This window comes from Heptranchias perlo, chromosome 6 (genome assembly GCF_035084215.1).
Source record: "Heptranchias perlo isolate sHepPer1 chromosome 6, sHepPer1.hap1, whole genome shotgun sequence".
NCBI classification, from domain to species: Eukaryota; Metazoa; Chordata; class Chondrichthyes; order Hexanchiformes; family Hexanchidae; genus Heptranchias; species Heptranchias perlo.
In genome coordinates, this window is record NC_090330.1 from 107,584,546 (window position 1) to 107,603,179 (window position 18,634).

Genomic DNA, 18,634 nt, shown 5'->3' on the forward strand with positions numbered 1-18,634 from the left:
TAATTTGCTGGAGAAATAACGGTGAATTAACGACGCCCGCCCTTATTGATGCGCAAATCGGCTGGTTCAGGGGATTGAGAGAAACGCCATGAGTTGCAAATCTCCAGAACTTGCTGGTCGATTTATGCCGTTCCACCGTTTGCTTCACACAAACGGCGTCTCAACCTCTCTGGCCCATAAAGGGAACAATTGAGACTATGGAGTCTCATTCCTTCAGGTAGTGGATTGTTCTTAAGAGATTTTAAAATTCAAATTTTTTTCTTGCATTTCCTTTCTGTCTCTTTTTCTCTCTCTCTCTTAATCCAATCTTTCTTTCCCTCTCCCTTATTTCTCTTTCTGTAACCTGATTTGTCTCTAATTCACCTGATTTCCTTCTCTGTCGTTTCCTCTGTTTCTTTCTCGATCTTTAAATCTCATTGTTTAAGGAGATAGACTGTTGGTCCCGTCGTTCACTGAGGTCCCGGATGCCCCGTCTCCCTTCCCCGCCCCATTATCAGCTCGCACTTCCAGCAAGTTACGCCGCAAAATAATTTTGAGCTGAAGGGCGAGGAGAAAAAGTCTAACTAACGGGGCACGTCGCGAGATGCCCCACTCCCAACAAAATCTGGCCCGATATATCTTAATCCAGGCCCGGAAGAACAACTTGACTGTGTAAATCTTTCTCACTCGAATGATCTTTATTGACAGCCAATTTGTGCCAAGTTAAGAGCAGATTTTTGGTTTGGAAATGATTAAAGTATCTAATGTAATAATACAGACGGAATTATTCAACAACTAGAATGTTAAAATCATCGTTTTAGTCGCACAAGAACCCAGAGGAGTAGAATTAGTGGCAGGACTTCGATGTATTTCATTATGTGTATTTACAGAAACCAGTGCAGACAATATGGGAGATTTTGAATGCTGATAACTTTCTATCACCTTGTTTTCCACAGAATTCGGTGATATTAACCCTGCATTTGATGTTAGGGAGAAATCTCTTGATATATATTCACTGGATCAATATCAAGTCAACATCTGTCGACAGGCTTATTATAAATTAAAATTCTACTAGGCCAGGAACAGGCTGCAATACAGGTGCAAGCTGCACATTTGTCGGGGAGATCTCTCGAGCCGGCAAATTTGGCATCTTTAGCCCCAACACAAAGTCACGCATTAAACCGGCCCGGCAACGCCTCGATTTTAAAATTCTCATCCTTCTTTTCAAGTCCCTCCACGGCCTCGTCCCTCCCTATCTCTGTAAGCTCCGACAACCCTCCGAGATCTCTGCGCTCCTCCAATTTCTGGCCTCTTGCGCGTCCCCAATTTTCATCACTCCACCATTGGCGGCCGTGCCTTCGGCTGCCTGGGCCCTAAGCTCTGGAATTCCCTCCCTAAACCTCTCCGCCTCTCTATCTCTCCTCCTTTAAGACGCTCCTTAAAACCTACCTCTTTGACCGAGCTTTTGGTCACCTGTCCTAATATCTCCTTATGTGGCTCGGTGTTGAACTTTGTTTGATAATCGCTCCTGTGAAGCGCCTTGGGACGTTTTACTATGTTAAAGGCGCTATATAAATGCAAGTTGTTGTAGTGTGGCACACAACTGCATTTGGAGCAATCCCACTGTTCTTGCCTGACTGCTGTACTTGGCAAATTATTTGAAATATTACAAACCGAACAGTCCTTAACTTGGAGGAAAAAAATATACTTGAGTCTGAAGGGAGGTACAAGTGGTAAAGGGAAGAACCACCCCCCCCAAATTTAGATTATTGACAATTTCTTTGATGTATTTTTCCAATATTTTAGAATCTACAATAAAAATTGGCGTTACATTTTGTTTTCATAGAATCACACAATGATACAGCACAGAAGGAGGCCATTCTGCCCATCGTCTCTGTGCCGGCTCTTTGAAAGAGCTATCCAATTAGCCCTACTCCCCTGCTTCCCCCCCCCCCCCCCGACCCCCCCATCCTGCATATTTTTCCTCCTGAAGTATTTATCCAATTCCCTTTTGAAAGTTATTATTGAATCTACTTCCACCGCATATAAAAAGGGAAGAACTTTTTGTTCAATTTTATTGAAATCTCTATTTGTCATTTTGGGAATGAACTTTTTTTGTATTTTTAAACTCCTTTCCCTTAAAAATAGATAATCTATTATTTAATTAGTTTTCTTGCTTATAAAAGCTGACTAAAATAATTTTTTTTAACCCAGCCTTATTAACGCTAGGATTATCCCAGTCAGGGCTGTAGGCAGCAAGTTTTGAGTTGTAATAATCATTCCAAATACTGCCTCCTGACATTTAGTGGTCCATTTGTAAGGGGTTCTGTTGCCAACTCTGGTTGGACGTATTCCTGGAGGTTTCATCACATAACCTCCCATCTCCAATCGACCAGCCCGGTCAAGTAGCTTTTTCTCCTCCGTCTCCAATATTTTAATAATTGATAAATGAAAGTGTTTAAAGAAAAGTGAGAAAAACACAGTTTTTTTTCATTGTCCCAGTGATTTTTTTTCCCTCCAGAGTTTGCACGCAGCAGAGCCCAGGAGATTAATAATTAATTCCTGGAGACTCCAGGGCAACCCTGGAGGGTTGGCAACTCTAGTAAGGGGTCAGGAGGCATCATCCCGCCAATTAAAAACAAATTAAATTTAAAATGGTGTATTTTGGTTAATTTTTGAACACTTTTACACTCCTCAAAGTGACATTTGGGTTTTCAACAGACCAATGAGACCTAGATTCTCAAAAGCTACCTCAGCAGCCATTTGCCATTCTCTACTCTCCAACCCTTCTCCGATAAACAACAGCATAGGACAGTAACTGAAGCCATTCAGTAATGTATATACTTTGATAGGGTGCACACCCACTGCCTTAACCGTCTTCTTTCTAGTAAATCTTCTGTAATTTTTTCCTTACAACTCACACCCCTTGGGATCAGTTATGTTGTACTTTTCAGTACCCCTTCCAAAGCATGTCTTTCGGATCAGACGTTAAACCGAGGCTCCGTCTGCCCTCTCAGGTGGACGTAAAAGATCCCATGGCACTGTTTCGATGAAGAGCAGGGGAGTTTTTCCCGGATGTCCTGTCTGATATTTATCCCTCAACATCACTATCTGGTCGTCATCACATTGCTGTCTGTGGGACCTTGCTGTGCGCAAATTGGCTGAAAGTGCCCCCCACCCCACCCCACCCCGGTCTTCAGTGCAATAGTGACGTGGGATCTTTTACATTCACCTGAGAAATTGGTTGCCCCGTTTCCTACATTACAACAGTGGCTACACTTCAGAAAGCACTTCATTGGTTGTAAAGCGCTTTGGAACATCCTGGGGTATTGAAGGTCACTGTATAAATACAAGTTCCTTCGTTTAGATATTTTTAATGGTACTATGATTTTAATGGGCGAACCTTCACCACACGGACTGCAGCGGTTCAAGGTGGCGGCTCACCACCACCTTCTCAAGGGCAATTAGGGATGGGCAATAAATGCCGGCCTCGCCAGCGACGCCCACATCCCATGAACGAATAAAAAAAAATGAGCAAAACTGAATATCTTACCATAACTCCTTAAGACTTGTATTCTAGTGTGTGGTTATATACTTCAGTATTTTAATTGTTTTGTCACATTGTCTGGACATGTGTACTGTTAGTACTACTACAACAGCACATATTTACATTGGCTAGAATCTAGTGGTGAATGGTGAGGTGATAAATCATTTCTTCTTGTCGTTGTGTACTATTGCTCCCAATCCTTTCTTCGTCTCCCTGTGCTAATTCAGTATATTTTTTTTCAACCTATGTTTAATACTTTAATGTTAAATTTAATTTGACATTTGTCTCCTTGATTGCGTAACCAATCCAAATGCTTTTTTTGCAAACCTTTTAATTTAGTGAAAGCATCAAAGAGTAACTCGTCCAATAGCAGCCCTACCACCTCTCCCACACTGACAGGGAGTCTCGAGCCTGTGATTGTCATTTCCTGTCCTCATTCCTGGCGATTACAATCTCACACAAATGAAAGCAAGAATTGCCCCATTCCTTTCTGTTAAGTACATGATAATTCTGGTTTCACCTTGGAGGCAGGGAATGTTTGGTCTCATGCGCACAGTGATCGCTTACATAGCAAGATAAACCACCCCACATTCTCGCTTTTGCAGATACTAATCTGTGAATTATTTATTACTCCACTATTCACTCACCGCTAGATCCTAGCCAATGTAAATATAGAGAACAATGGATGGTAATGGATGTTTACAAGGAAATAATCTCATCTAGGAGTTTGGAAGATGACATGAGCCATAAGATTGAAGTCCGAGTGGTTTACTGTCACTTCAAACCTGAGGACCTGTTTGATGCCCCAACTAGATTTAACATCGCAACACGCTTTCATCCTCGTATTACGCGTGACTCGATGGATGGCGCACTCGCTTCTGATTCAGAAGGTCATGGGTTCAAGCCCCACGCCAGAGACTTCAGCACAACATCTGGGCTAGCACTCCCAGTGCAGTACTGAGGGAGCGCTGCACCGTCGGAGGGGCTGTCTTTTGGATGAGACGTTAAACCTCTCGGGTGGACATTAAAGATCCCATGGCACTATTTCGAAGAAGAGCGGGGCAATTCTCCCCGGTGTCCTGGGCCAATATTTATCCCTCAACCAACATCACTAAAACAAATAATCTGGTCATTATCGACATTGTGGGATCTTGCTGTGCGCAAATTGGCTGCCGCAAGTACTTCATTGGCATTGGGACGTCCTGAGGTAGTGAAAGGCGCTTTAAATACAAGTGCTTTACTGTCCTTTCCTTTATTTGGTAAGGTCTGTCTGTTGTATGAATATTGTGCCTAATGTGAACCCTCCACTTATCCGATATATTTGTTCCCAAGCATAACTTAACCAAATTATAAGTATGGGTGGCTGTAAGGGACATCCATTTGCACTTTGTAGAAGTTGCTGCATTTCTGGCAACAGAGGTTGTTTTACAGCCTGCTCTGGCATCAATACTGATTCCCCTCCCATAACAATTGGATACTGAACAGAATAAAGATCTACAGGTGACTGTCATCTGAGCAAAAGTTAATTTTTTTAAAATATTATTTCTGCATTACCCCAATATCTGTCCTCCCACCAACCTCTTTTTCAAAAAAAAAAACAAATTGGCCCAGGATATATTACTAAAAATCTAAAGTTATTTTTAAAAATCCAACTCCTTATTTACAGACCTGGCTTTAATTAAAATGTGGCTGAATATTTCCTCGGTACGGTTTGTTTTGTGTATTTTGGCCGGTCAGAGCGGGGAATTGCAATTAACATTATACAACATAAAAGATTTCTAGCTCTTAAAAACTAAAGGCAGCCTTTATTTTATGAGGCTGGTGCCAGTGTTTGGAGACGTGCCTCCCTTTATCTGATATCTGGTGCAGCGTTACATTGATATTAAGTTATACAAATCACTTATGCAAACACAGCGTAGAAAAGTGTCCTTAGTGTGCCCCACTTTAACCCTCTCACACTTAATGATTTTCCAATATGGCTTCTCTGCCTCCCAGAGTATAATTGTAAACAATTTTACGACACCAAGTTATAGTCCAGCAATTTTATTTTAAATTCACAAGCTTTCGGAGGCTACCTCCTTCCTCAGGTGAACGATGTGGAAATTTCCACATCGTTCACCTGAGGAAGGAGGAAGCCTCCGAAAGCTTGTGAATTTAAAATAAAATTGCTGGACTATAACTTGGTGTCGTAAAATTGTTTACAATTGTCAACCCCAGTCCATCACCGGCATCTCCACATCATCCCAGGGTATAAAGTGAGTGGTTAGTATGTCTTGACAGGACGACCAACAGGTGTGTGCCATCTCCTGCCATTAATTCAAAATAGCTTTTGGCTTAGAAAAAAATTCAACTTATTCAGTAGTTCAAATGATACGACCTTAATAAAATAACATTGGAGGCTGTTTTTAAAAAAAAAAATTTCAATTTCAATTAAGCAACTTTGAATAAGTGTAAACTATAGAGGTTGGATTTCGGGAGGTTTTTCTGGAACCTTCATTTGGGTGCAGTTTTCAGTCTGGATGACATTTGGAAACATTTTTAAAACTTTTGTTTCACCAGTAGGGCTCTGCCGTCTATTTAAAATCCTTTATTTACTGTAGTAAAATATCGACCAGGCATTTGACCTGACTATATAGTTCTCCAATGATAACATCACAGTTTCAACTTGTGGGGGAGTTCAAAACGAGGGGCCATGAATGTAAGATGGTCAGTATTAAATCCAATAGGGAATTCAGGAGAAACTTCTTTACCCAGAGAGCGGTGAGAATGTGGAACTCGCTACCACAAGGAGTAGTTGAGGTGAATAGAATAGATGCATTTAAGGGGAAGCTAGATAAACACATGAGGGAGAAAGGAATAGAAGGATATGCTGATAGGGTGAGATGAAGTAGGTGGGAGGAGGGAAGCAGGACATCATGTAATGAAACAACTAGAAATGCATTCAACCAGATTTGGCGACCTTACCCTACTGCGAGTGTGCCAACCCTGCCTGATACTTCAGGGTCAGCTTCGTTGACCTGCAGGGAGCTACGGAGCCTGGTGTTTGGAGCTAGCCAAAGGGAGGGGGTGGCAAATTGGGTCGATATCTGAACGGCATCATTGGAACTCATTATATACAATTACATAGAACGTACAGCACAGAAACAGGCCATTCGGCCCAACTGGTCAATGCTGGTGTTTATGCTCCACATGAGCCTCCTCCCACCTTCTTCATCTAATCCTATCAGCATATCCTTCTATTCCTTTCTCACTCATATGTTTATCCAGCTTCCCCTTAAATGCATCGATGTTATTTGCCTCAATTACTCCTTGTGGTAGCGAGTTCCACATTCTCACCACTCTCTGGGTAAAGAAGTTTCTCCTGAATTCACTATTGGATTTATTAGTGACTATCTTATATTTATGGCCCCTAATTTTGGTCTCCCCCACAAGTGGAAACATCTTCTCTACGTCTCCCCTATCGAACCCTTTCATAATCTTAAAGACCTATCAGGTCACCCCCTCCCCCCACCCCGTCGTCTCTTTTCTGGAGAAAAGAGCCCCAGCCTGTTCAACCTTTCCTGATGGGTATAATCTCTTTTTATTAATTAATGGCAAACTAGCAGGCCCTTCCAGCACCAGTACAAAAACCTAGCCCAATAATTGGAGTCGGGACTATCATCTGGTGTTATGGATCTCCACCCACCTTTCTGATTGGCAATGGCCATTAACCTGATGCCCGTTAATCAGTAAATACAATTGGAAATTGCCTTCGGTGGAAGGGGGGGGGTGGGGGTGTAAGAAAACAATGATCTAATCAGAAGGAATGTGTTCCGAGAGAGAGTCCTTCGTGCAACACAAAAATAATACATTACCCACAAGTAAAGCTAACTTTCCTGTGACTAAATGGAATCGGCTGGACAGAAAAGGGAAAGCTGGGATTGTTCTTCTTGGAGCAGAGAAGGTTAAGGGAAGATTTAATAAAGTGTTCAAAATCATGAAGGGGTTTTGATTGAGTAAATAAGGAGAAACCGTTTCCTGTGGCAGAAGGGTCGGTAAGCAGTGGACACAGATTTTAGGTCATTGGCAAATTACCTTAAGAACCAGATGGGAGATGAGGAGAATTTTTTTTAGGCAGAGAGCTGTGATGATCTGGAATGCGCTGCCTGAAAGGGCGGTGGAAGCAGATTCAGTGATAACTCTCAAAAGGGAATTGGATAAATACTTGAAGGAGAAACATTTGCAGGGCTATGGGGAAAGGGCAGGGGAGTGGGACTAATTGGATAGCTCTTTCAAAGAGCCGGCACAGGCAGGATGGGCCGAATGGCGGCCTCCCTTGCTATATGATTCTATAATGACTGACTGAGCCTGATGCATTGAGTTTAGAATTGTTGTGCATCTTTACGTTGCAAAGACTCCCTCCTTAAAACCAAACTCCGGTGATCTGCTTTACCACCATGTCAGTCGTGGCTCAGTGAGTAGCACTCTCACCTCTGAGTCAGAAGGTCATGGGTTCAAGCCCCACTCCAGAGATTTGAGCACAAAATCTAGGCCGACACTCCCTGAGGGGGAGTGCTGCACTGCCGGAGGTGCCGTCTTTCAGATGAGACGTTAAACGGAGGCCCCATCTGTCCTCTCAGATGGAGGTAAAAGACCCCATGGCATTTTTTTTTAAAGAAGAGCAGGGGAGTTCTCCCCGGTGTCCTGGCCAATATTTATCCCTCAACCAACATCCCTAAAAACAGATTATCTAGTCATTTATCACTTTGCTGTTTGTGGGACCTTGCTGTGCGCAAATTGGCTGCTGCATTTCCTACATTACAACAGTGACTACACTTCATTGGCTGTAAAATACTTGGGGATGTCCTGAGGTCATGAAAGGCACTATATAAACACAAGACTTTGGTTTTTTTAAATCTGTTTTCTTCCAATGTTACTTTTGTGCCTGTGATTGTGTCCACTGGGAGCCAAAAGGAGACTGATTTAAAAATTGAATTCTCGGCACATTTTGGTGCTGTTTCGAGGAGGAGATTTCATCCCTTCTGTCTTGGGCTGTATTTGATCTCGTGTCCCAGTAGAGCTTCCCCTAACGTAACTTGAATCTCACTTAATACTTCGAAATGATAATCTAATCAACAAAGCAGGGGTGAGGGGCGGGAAAAGTGTGGAATCATCAAATTATTAAACAGTGTTCTCATTAGATCAATCACCAATAGGGTTAATTGGGTCATTTATCTCCCCACTGATCGCACTCTAATAAAGAAATGGCAAACTTGGCCGCTTATTGTCTTCGTTCTTGGCTGGAAGCCTTGCTTTCCAGCTTTATATTTTGACCATAGTTCTCATTACACGGCCAGTCCGAGGCCAGGGAAATAAACCCTCTCTTTATTCCGACAGATACGTGCCCTCTGCATCGCGTCAAAGTTGTTCTCGATCCAGGTGGAACACAAAACGGCCAGTGTTTTCCACTTTAGCTGTTGCTCAGGGCCTTGGAGCAACTATTATTTCTGGGGCTGCCTCCTCTCAGTCTCGCAAGCCCTCGCTTTCTCGTGCTGGCTGTTTTCTGAGTCGCTCGCTTGGTTCATTTTCTTGGCACTTGCTCGTAATTGCAGGGGCACTGCTAACTTTCTAACATTGTTCATTCATTCACACCAGCTTAAAAAAAAATAATAATGTTTTATTTAGAGTCATTCCCACTCATTGCCTTGGTCTTGAGCCCGATCTGTCTCTCTATTCACTGCTTTTGGAGGCTGAAGCTCAGGCAGTCTGTGGTTCCTGTGCTGTGCTCTGGGGTTAGCTGGATACTTCCTAATATTTTTTTCTCTCTGCCAGATCACTTAAGAATAACCACTTCTTATTTATGGAGCAGAGTTCTGTACGGCCTTGTTTCAGTATTGTGAGAGAAAAAACTGATGGAGGGAGTACTTGTGCCTCTGCTCACAGAACATCTGGAGATGGGAGCTGAAGAATGTCAAAGTAACCCATGTAATCTGTGGGGTTTCTTTCCCTTCCTGAAAGTGTTAACTCCTTGTTGCGGTACAATGCCGCCCACTTCCACCTCCGTAGCATCGCCCGTCTCTGTCCCTGCCTCAGCTCGTCTGCTGAAACCTTCATCCGTGCCTTTGTTACCTCTAGTCTGGGCTATTCCGATGCCCTCCTGGCCGGCCTCCCATCTTCTACCCTCCAAAACTCTGCTGCCCCGTATCCTATCTCGCACCAAGTCCCGTTCTCCCATCATCCCCCTGTGCTCGCTGACCTACATTGGCTCCCGGTCCAGGGACGCCTCAGTTTCAAAATTCTCATCCTTGATTTCATGACCTCGCCCCTCCCTATCTCTGCAACCTCCTCTAGCTCTGCAACCCTCCGAGATCTCTGCGCTCCTCCAATTCTTGCCTCTTGTGCATCCCCAATTTTAATCGCCCCGCCATTGGCGTCCGTGCCTTCCGCTGCTTAGGCCCTACGCTCTGGAATTCCCCCCCTAAACCCCTCTATCTCTCTCTCTCCTCCTTTTAATACGCTCCTTAAAACCTACCTCTTTGACCAAGCTTTTGGTCACCTGTCCTAATATCTCATGTGGCTCGGTGTCAAATTTTGTTTGGTAATCGCTCCTGTGAAGCACCTTGGGACATTTTACTACATTAAAGGCGCTATATAAATGCAAATTGTTGTTGGTCGCACTCCAGTATGTTAACCGGCTGGTGATTATTCATGTACGGTTCTTGACGGTGAGTGTTGGCAAGCAAGACTTGTTGGATAACGCTCGGGAGCGGGAACTCTGGTCGATTTTTCCCCTCCCTAACCAGGGAGGAGGGGGTGCTGATGTCAACAGCCAACCTAGCCTGGCTGACACCATCGCACTCAGCACAGCTCGGGGAATCAATCTGGGAACTTTCAGGTATATGTGGCTCCACTCCTGTTCAGATAAACACATTGAGCCATTGAGAGAACCTCCTATAAAATTATTATTGTCTCACCATGACTTTTAACACAGAGCAGATGGGACTTTTTAAGTACCTCAGCTTTATTTTTAATGCAGTTTCAGGGGGTGCATCTACGGCCAGCCATATACGCGACGAGGTATTGTTTGTGCCAGTGATGGGCGCACTATAATTGGCCTCAGCAGCCCTGAGTGAAGGAGGTGAAATTGCCTGGGGTTCCTGCTCCTCATCACTCCCTTGAGTCCTTCAACAACTACTTGCATTTATATAGCGCCTTTAACAAAGTAAAAACATCACAGGAGCGATTATCAGACAAAATTTGACACCGAGCCACATAAGGAGATATTAGGACAGGTGACCAAAAGCTTGGTCGAAGCGGTAGGTTTTAAGGAGCGTCTTAAAGGAGGAGAGAGAGGCGGAGAGGTTTAGGGAGGGAATTCCAGAGCTTGGGGCCGAGGCAGCTGAAGGCACGGCCGCCAGTGGTGGGGCGAACGAAATCGGGGATGCGCAGGAGGCCAGAATTGGAGGAACGCAGAGATCTCGGAGGGTTGTAGGGCTGGAGGAGGTTACAGAGATAGGAAGGGGCAAAGCCATGGAGAGATTTGAAAACAAGGATGAGAGTTTTTAAATCGAGGCGTTGCTGGACCGGGAGCTATTGTAGGTCAGCGAGTAGAGGGGAGATGGGTGATCGGGACTTGCTGCGAGTTAGGATACGGGCATCAGAGTTTTGGATGAGCTCAAGTTCCACTGGAAATGCATATGTATGGAGCCAAATCGGGCTCTGCTATGAAGCATTCCACAGTCGAAGAGCTCATTAATATGGCCGTTCAGTCAAGATAACACCTGTAGAGCTTTACTCACGGTAAGGAGTCAGTAATGTCCGGACAAAAGGGGATGAAATTTGGCAGAGGGAGCAAAAAAAAACAACAACCTCGCTCAATTACATATTTTGAGTCAAACAAAGAAGTGGCAAGCAAAATTTAAAAAATACAAGAGCTCCAAATGAAGAGAGGTAACCAAAGTGAAGGATCCGTCACGATAGTGTTTTTCACTGAGGCCACTGATCTGAGGCAGTTTGTACCTGCAGTTTCTGTGAAATAACCAATGCAAAAATCAAATCAGAGAGTGGAATTAAAAATAACTGGCTGTGCAGTCAGCAAGCATTCCTCTCGCTGACAACGGCTAGAATTAAAGATTGGTTTCAGTTGCCAGTAAATGGGACACTTGCCGATTGTACAAGCAGCTGATGCAATAACTATCTGGAACCTGCCGTCATTCTTCAGCAGGTTGAGAGAGACAGAGCACCAGCACTTTACATAGATTTGCATCATGAATATGTGATAGTCAAAATAATTGTTTTACATAGAATTTACAGCACAGAAACAGGCCATTCGGCCCAACAGGTCTATGCCGGTGTTTATGCTCCACACGAGCCTCCTCCCTCCCCACCTCATCTCACCCCTATCAGCATATCCTTCTATTCCTTTCTCCCTCATGTGTTTATCTAGCTTCCCCTTAAATGCATCTCTGCTATTCGCCTCAACTACTCCCTGTGGCAGCGAGTTCCACATTCTCACCACTCTCTGGGTAAAGAAGTTTCTCCTGAATTCCCTGTTGGATTTAATGGTAATAGTTCACCTCTGTTCATATTTATCTTCCCGCATTAAAATACACTGCTGATTTAAAATTCAAGTGTCACAGTATAAGACTCCGGTCATTAGAATACAGCGTATCCTAGGACTTGCTGTGAGAAATGCCATGAAAGACCCGCTGGTATATATAAACTTGGCACCGCTACCTGCTGTTGTATGCCAGATATAATGATGCACATTGTAGTGTTTGGCCCCATGAGAATTGAGCGTTGGAGGGATTTGGAATTGCTTATTACTGAGTTTTCAGTTCCAAATACAGAGTTAACGTTTCAACAAATCACCGCCTTCCTGAGTGGCGCAGATATCATTCACAGGCACCAGCTGATATGCTTATTTCTGTGTAATTGTAAACAATTTTACAACACCAAGTTATAGTCCAACAAATTTATTTTAAATTAAATTCCACAAGCTTTCGGAGGCTTCCTCCTTCGTCCCGCCCGACGAAGGAGGAGGCCTCCGAAAGCTTGTGGAATTTAATTTAAAATAAATTTGTTGGACTATAACTTGGTGTTGTAAAATTGTTTACAATGGTCAACCCCAGTCCATCACCGGCATCTCCACATTATTTCTGTGTAGGTAGAGGTACACAGTTAGAAATCCTGCACACTGGTTACTGACATTCAACTCCACAGGCTGCGTTATCATTATATCTGAGATTCTAAAATATTATTACAAACATTAGTTACTGAAAGTGGGTAAAACCCACAACATTTATTTAGACTTTCGTACACATTGTCCCAGATTTGGCTGGAGTGGGACATCTCGCAACACGCCTCGTTAGTTAAGACTTTTTCCCCTCGTCCTTCAGCTCGAAAATTTTTTTGCACTGTCATTTGCTGGAAGTGCGAGCTGATAACGGCGCAGCGAGGGGAAAACGGGACATCTGGAACCTTGGTGAACGACGGGACTAACAGTTGATCTCCTTAAACAGTGAGATTTAAGGATTGAGAAATAAACCCGAAGGAATGAGACTCCACCGTTTCAACTGTTCCCTTTCTGGGCCAGAGAGGTTGAGTGGCATTGCAGGAACGTAAATTTTGTCATTAAAAGGGTCCTCATGCTCTTAAGTGCCAGCCTTAACTTTCCGCGGTGAGTTTAATGGGCGATTAATGCGCAAATGCAGCAATTTCTTGAAACTCACGGGGACGTCGAGGGTGAGCTGCTGTTTATCGCGAGGCTAGCGGCGGAGTGGCGCAGATCGTCCAGCGACTTGTGGCGACTTGCAAAGCACGGGGTTATCCCTCAATCCCCTGAACTTGCTGGCTGATTTGCGCATTAATAATGGCGTGTGTCGTTAAGGCACCGTTATTTTTTCCCGGAAGGCTTGGCCCGTTATTTCCCAATACCCTACTTGAAGCAAGAGGGAGTTTAAGCATCTGTTGTGTATCTATCTCCTGTGTGCCAAATATCACGTGTGCACTTGCTGTAAATAGAAATTTTAAGCTCTGTCTGTATGCGCTGTGTGTGCATGTATATGTGGGATACACTGTACTGCTCCAGACTCCGTGTACACAGCATCAGTGGTGGATGAGCTGAAAGGGTTTTATTCCATTGCCATTTTTTATACTGGCTTTTGCATCCTTTCTGGGACTCCAGCCAGGGAGGTGGGACAGTGCAGAGCAAGCATCCATCCACGGTGCCGACATGAGATGCTCTTTAAGAGGTACCTGCTGATTGTATTTCTCCCTTGCCCGTTCCTTTCACACCATGAGCTACATTTTGGCGAAGAAGTGGGGGAAAAGACTCATCCTTAACCGTATGGCCGAGGCTGGGATTCAGAGATTAAAAACAGGAAATGCTGGAAAACACTCAGCAGGTCGGGCAGCATCTGTGGAGAGAGAGAGAAACAGAGTTAATGTTTCAGGTCGAAGACCGCTCATCAGAACTGGATTCAAAGTGTGTTTGTCAAAAAGGTGGAACACTTTGTCATTGGTGCTCTCAGGTGATAAGTTTAATATTTATGTGTATTTCACTTTTGGGTGAAAAATTGCTGAATGAATTCCCTCCTTACTCTTAACACCTTAATTTTTAACATGTGTTAACCTCCATTGGCTCTGCCCATGGTGAGACTCGGGATGTGCTGTCTGAAGTATGAATGGGCAATCACACTATATAGGAAGAGGAGTAGGCCATTCAGCCCCTCAAGCCTGTTCTGTTTTTTTTTACAGGACAGATGCAGATTTCTTTTTACAGTACTGCTCTGTTCTCATCGCAGGGAAATCTCAGTGGTGGAATCACCTCAAAGTCATAAGTAGGTGATTAGTTGAAGGGATGTTTCTACAATTTGATTGGTTACAGGGAGGCCCCAATTAAAGACACAAGATTTCATGTAAGTCCAGGCCTCAGCTAAATGAAGTGGACCTTGTATTCTTTGGAGAATTGCAGACTTTGAGGTGATCAACATTGGCTCCCAGTCCATCAGTGCCTCATTTAAAATTCACATCCTCGTTTTCAAATCCCTCCATGGCCTCACCCCTCCCTATCTCTGTAACCCTCCTCCAGCCTCTCAACCGTCCGAGATCTCTGCGCTCATCCAATTCTGGCCTCTTGCGCATCCCCGATTTCCTTCGCCCCACCATTGGCGGCCGTGCCTTCAGCTGCCTAGGCCCTAAGCTCTGGAATTCCCTGCCTAAACCCCTCTTCCCCCTCTCCCTCCTTTTAAGACGCTCCTTAAAATCTACTTCTTTGACCAAGCCTGTCCTAATATCTCCTTATGTGGCTCGGTGTCAAATTTTGTTTTAACCCTCCCCCCTGTGAAGCGCCTTGGGACGTTAATGGCGCTACATAAATGCAAGTTGTTGCTATCTAATTGCAGTTTTCAAGATTATGAAGAGAATTTTTTTCAAAATCGTTCAGTGTGATGAAGGGTTGAAATACCAGGGAAAAAAAGTTTTTAAAAAAAAATTAGGGTAATGGCATTATGATATAAATTGACGGAAAGGCCAGTGAAGGAGATGGCATAAATGAATTTCAGAACCAACTAGGTACGTTTCTGGAGAGGAAAGGGATCAACTGATAAATGGAGTTGATCGATGATGAGGGTATTTGTGGGCCTAATGGCCTTTGTCTATTCCTAAAACTATGTCCTTAAGAATGTCTTACTTAAATCTAAAATCTTAGCACTTTTGGATTAAGCCCGCAGATCTGATAAAATTATGATCTTTCCTTACATTTGTGAGATATCTGTACCATTGTCCTCGGTGTTGATTAACGTGGAATGTATCTGGACGTCAAGATGTCAAAACTCTATATGAAAAATCCAAAAGGCCAAACTGGACTTTTCCAGAAAAAAAATTAACGCTGGCAAAGTTCCCTATTTTGTGAAATTTCTTGGCTGAATTATTTGGATGAGCTATATTTAGATAGCGTCACAAGACTGATCCACAAAGGGGAAAGTGCTTGCTGAGCAGGGGTTGAAGCAATGCAAACTGAGGAGAATGTTGGGGGAGAGACTGAAGGGACAGTCAAAGAGATAGGCACCTGGCAGGTTTCTGAAGGCACGGAGTGAGAGATACGCACGGCAGTGTGGTTTTTGAAAAATTCCGGAGTGCAGGGAAGGGAGTGGCTGAAAGATTGGCTCTGATAATGAAGCAGAGGGAGCTAGAAACAGGCAATAATCTGGAGTCTGAGGAAGAGGTTATGAACTGGGACATTTGGCTGGAGATTTCTCAGATAGGGTGGAGTCAGGCCATTTTGGGGGGGGGGGAGGGGCAATTAAATATGAAGACATTGAGATTCATCCATCAGGATCAGGGAGCCAGTGGACTTTGGCAAGGATGGGGGTGTGGGACTTTGTGCAGGAGAGGCATTGGACTGCTGAGTCCTGAATTAGCTGAAGTTTGTGATGGCGGAGATAGGGGGGTTGACCGGGAGATCCAAGGTAATGAAGCTCATCCAAAACTCTGCTGCCTGTGTCCTAACACGCACCAAGTCCCATTCACCCCTCACGTCATGTGCTCGCTGACCTACATTGGCTCCCGGTCCAGCAACGCCTCGATTTAAAAATTCTCATCCTTGTTTTCAAATCTCTCCATGGCCTCGCCCCTCCCTATCTCTGTGACCCCCTCCAGCCCTACAACCCTCCGAGATCTCTGCGCTCCTCCAATTCTGGCCTCTTGCACATCTCCGATTTCCTTCCCTCCACCATTGGCGGCCGTGCCTTCAGCTGCCTAGATCCCAAGTTCTGGAATTCCCTCCCTAAATCTCTCCACTTCTCTATCTCTCTATCCTCCTTTAAGGCGTTCCTTCAAACTGGTCACCTGTCCTAATGTCTCGTTCTTCTGCTGGGTGTCAAATTTTGTCTGATTACGCTCCTGTGAAGCACCTTGGGACTTTTTACTATGTTAAAGGTGCTGTATAAATGCAAGTTGTTTCTGTGATGAGAGTTTTCAGCAACACTGGGATTAAAGTAGGGGCAGAAGTGGCCAATGTTCTGAAGGAAGAAGAAGTAGTAATCCATAAAGAAGAAGCTGAAATCCATAAATTTGACTGTATATGTCAGCTGTGAGTCAGAAGGTCGTGGGTTCAATCCCAATCCAGAGGCTGACACTCCCAGTGCCGTACTGAGGGAGTGCTGCACTGTCTGAGGTGCCGACTTTCGAGGTTCCATCTGCCCCCTCAGGTGGACTTAAAAGATTCCATGGCACTATTTCGAAGAAGAGCAGGGGAGTTCTCCTCAGTCTCCTGGTTCTTAGATGAAGAAAGGTCTCTTGGGCGAGGCGCTGGTGGATAGACCGTGCCAAGAGTCCAAGCCTTCGGGAGTGAAGGAGAAAAAATTGGGACAGCAAATGAATGCCCCTCAAGGCATTAGCCGTACCTTTTAACTGAGTGTTGATTTTAGTGAAAAAAACTAGACACAAGTGTAAAGCAAGGAACTCTGGTCTGTATTCATATCATCCTTTTTGCTGAAGTTAAGAAATGGAGGGAAATGAGTTAGTTATATTGGGCATAAGGAATTTCTGGTCATCAGGGTAACAGTTAATCAGCCAAGGCCGGCACTGCATGGTGACGGGAAGGGAGCGTCTACAGAACCTCTGGTCGCTGAAATTCCTTCGCAATTTGCATGCAGCATTATCTAAAACAAATCTGATTTGTAACATAACCCCAACCCAGTGATGGGATTATTTACTGCTGTCAAATTGATATTTCTGTCCAATAAGTTCATTCCACAGAACGCATTGAAACCCAAACTGAATTGCCTGTAGAATAAGATAGACAGATAGAACTTTCATTTATTTAGCGCCTTTCACAACCTCAGGACGTCCCAAAGCACTTTTATAGCCAGTCGTGTACTTTTGAAGTGTAGTCATTGTTGTTTTTTTTTTATTCGTTCACGGGATGTGGGCGTCGCTGGCGAGGCCGGCATTTATTGCCCATCCCTAATTGCCCTTGAGAAGGTGGTGGTGAGCCGCCTTCTTGAACCGCTGCAGTCCGTGTGGTGACGGTTCTCCCACAGTGCTGTTAGGAAGGGAGTTCCAGGATTTTGTAATGTAGGAAACACGACACCCAATCTGTGCACAGCAAGATCCCACAAACAGCAGTGAGATAATGACCGGATAATCTGTTTTTTTTTAAGTGATGTTGGTTGAGGGATAAATATTGGCCAGGACACCGGGGAGAACTCCCCTGCACTTCTTCGGAATAGTGCCGTGGGAACCTCATGTCCATCTGAGAGGGCAGACGGGGTCTTGGTTCAACGTTTCATCCAAAAGACGGCACCTCCGACAGTGCAGCACTCCCTCGGTACTGCACTGGGTTATCTGCTCAAGTCCTGGAGCAGGCCTCGAGTCTATTACAGCGTTGTCCAATAGAAATTGCTGACTGGCCACGGGTGAGGCTACAGTGACATCATTTTAGCCACGTGCACAAATTTTAGTAGAAAACGCCTTGCACACAATACAGGTATATGTACTTCACGTGTATATTTACTTAACAAACATCTGCCACCATTCAGTAACCAAGGAAGTACTCTCAACGATCAAAAAACACTTGCACACTCTGCTTTTCGCCTTACCATTTTACCAACAAACGCACAAAAAGGTTAAAGTTCACATGCACACACCTTGTGAATATAAATATTGACATGCCCAAAAGACGGTGTCTATCACTTGCTGTTTATTTACGAGTCAGAAATACAATTGGCTGCTTGTGGCTACTGCAGTGGGCAGCGCTGGTCTATAACCTTCTGACTCAGATGAGAGACCATCTCAAATTGTAACGCTCATTGTAACATTTCATTGCTCTTATTATGAGTTTTAGGTTCTCTCATTGTTACACTGTGGGCAACCAGCAAATCCAGAAACTGCGACAAAGAATAAACACCCAACATAATTGTGAAAAAAAAGCACTCGGACAATAAACTCAAAGGACGAGAAGGGTTTTAAACTCTTGATCGTTTTTCGTGGTGCAATAGCGTTGCCTCCATAATCTAGGGTTGACAACTCTAGTTGGACGCATTCCTGGAGGTTTCGTCGCATGACATGTCCATCGCGGAGCACCGCCTTCCCACAGCCAATTGGAAAGCCAACACTCCAACCCGA

At 44.3% G+C, this 18,634-nt stretch overlaps 1 protein-coding gene and 1 long non-coding RNA gene across 4 annotated transcripts in view; one reads left to right on the forward strand and one right to left on the reverse strand.

The window, feature by feature from the left end:
• The window catches only part of farp1 (FERM, RhoGEF (ARHGEF) and pleckstrin domain protein 1 (chondrocyte-derived)), a 240,541-nt gene that overhangs the window by 83,019 nt on the left and 138,888 nt on the right, over nt 1-18,634 (forward strand). The gene's annotated exons all lie outside the window — the stretch shown is intronic.
• Nucleotides 1-18,634, reverse strand: part of LOC137323124 (uncharacterized) — a 28,523-nt gene that overhangs the window by 4,026 nt on the left and 5,863 nt on the right. The window contains exon 2 of the long non-coding RNA XR_010963315.1: nt 13,763-13,923. This is a non-coding gene — a long non-coding RNA (uncharacterized lncRNA). The remainder of the gene's footprint in view (nt 1-13,762; nt 13,924-18,634) is intronic.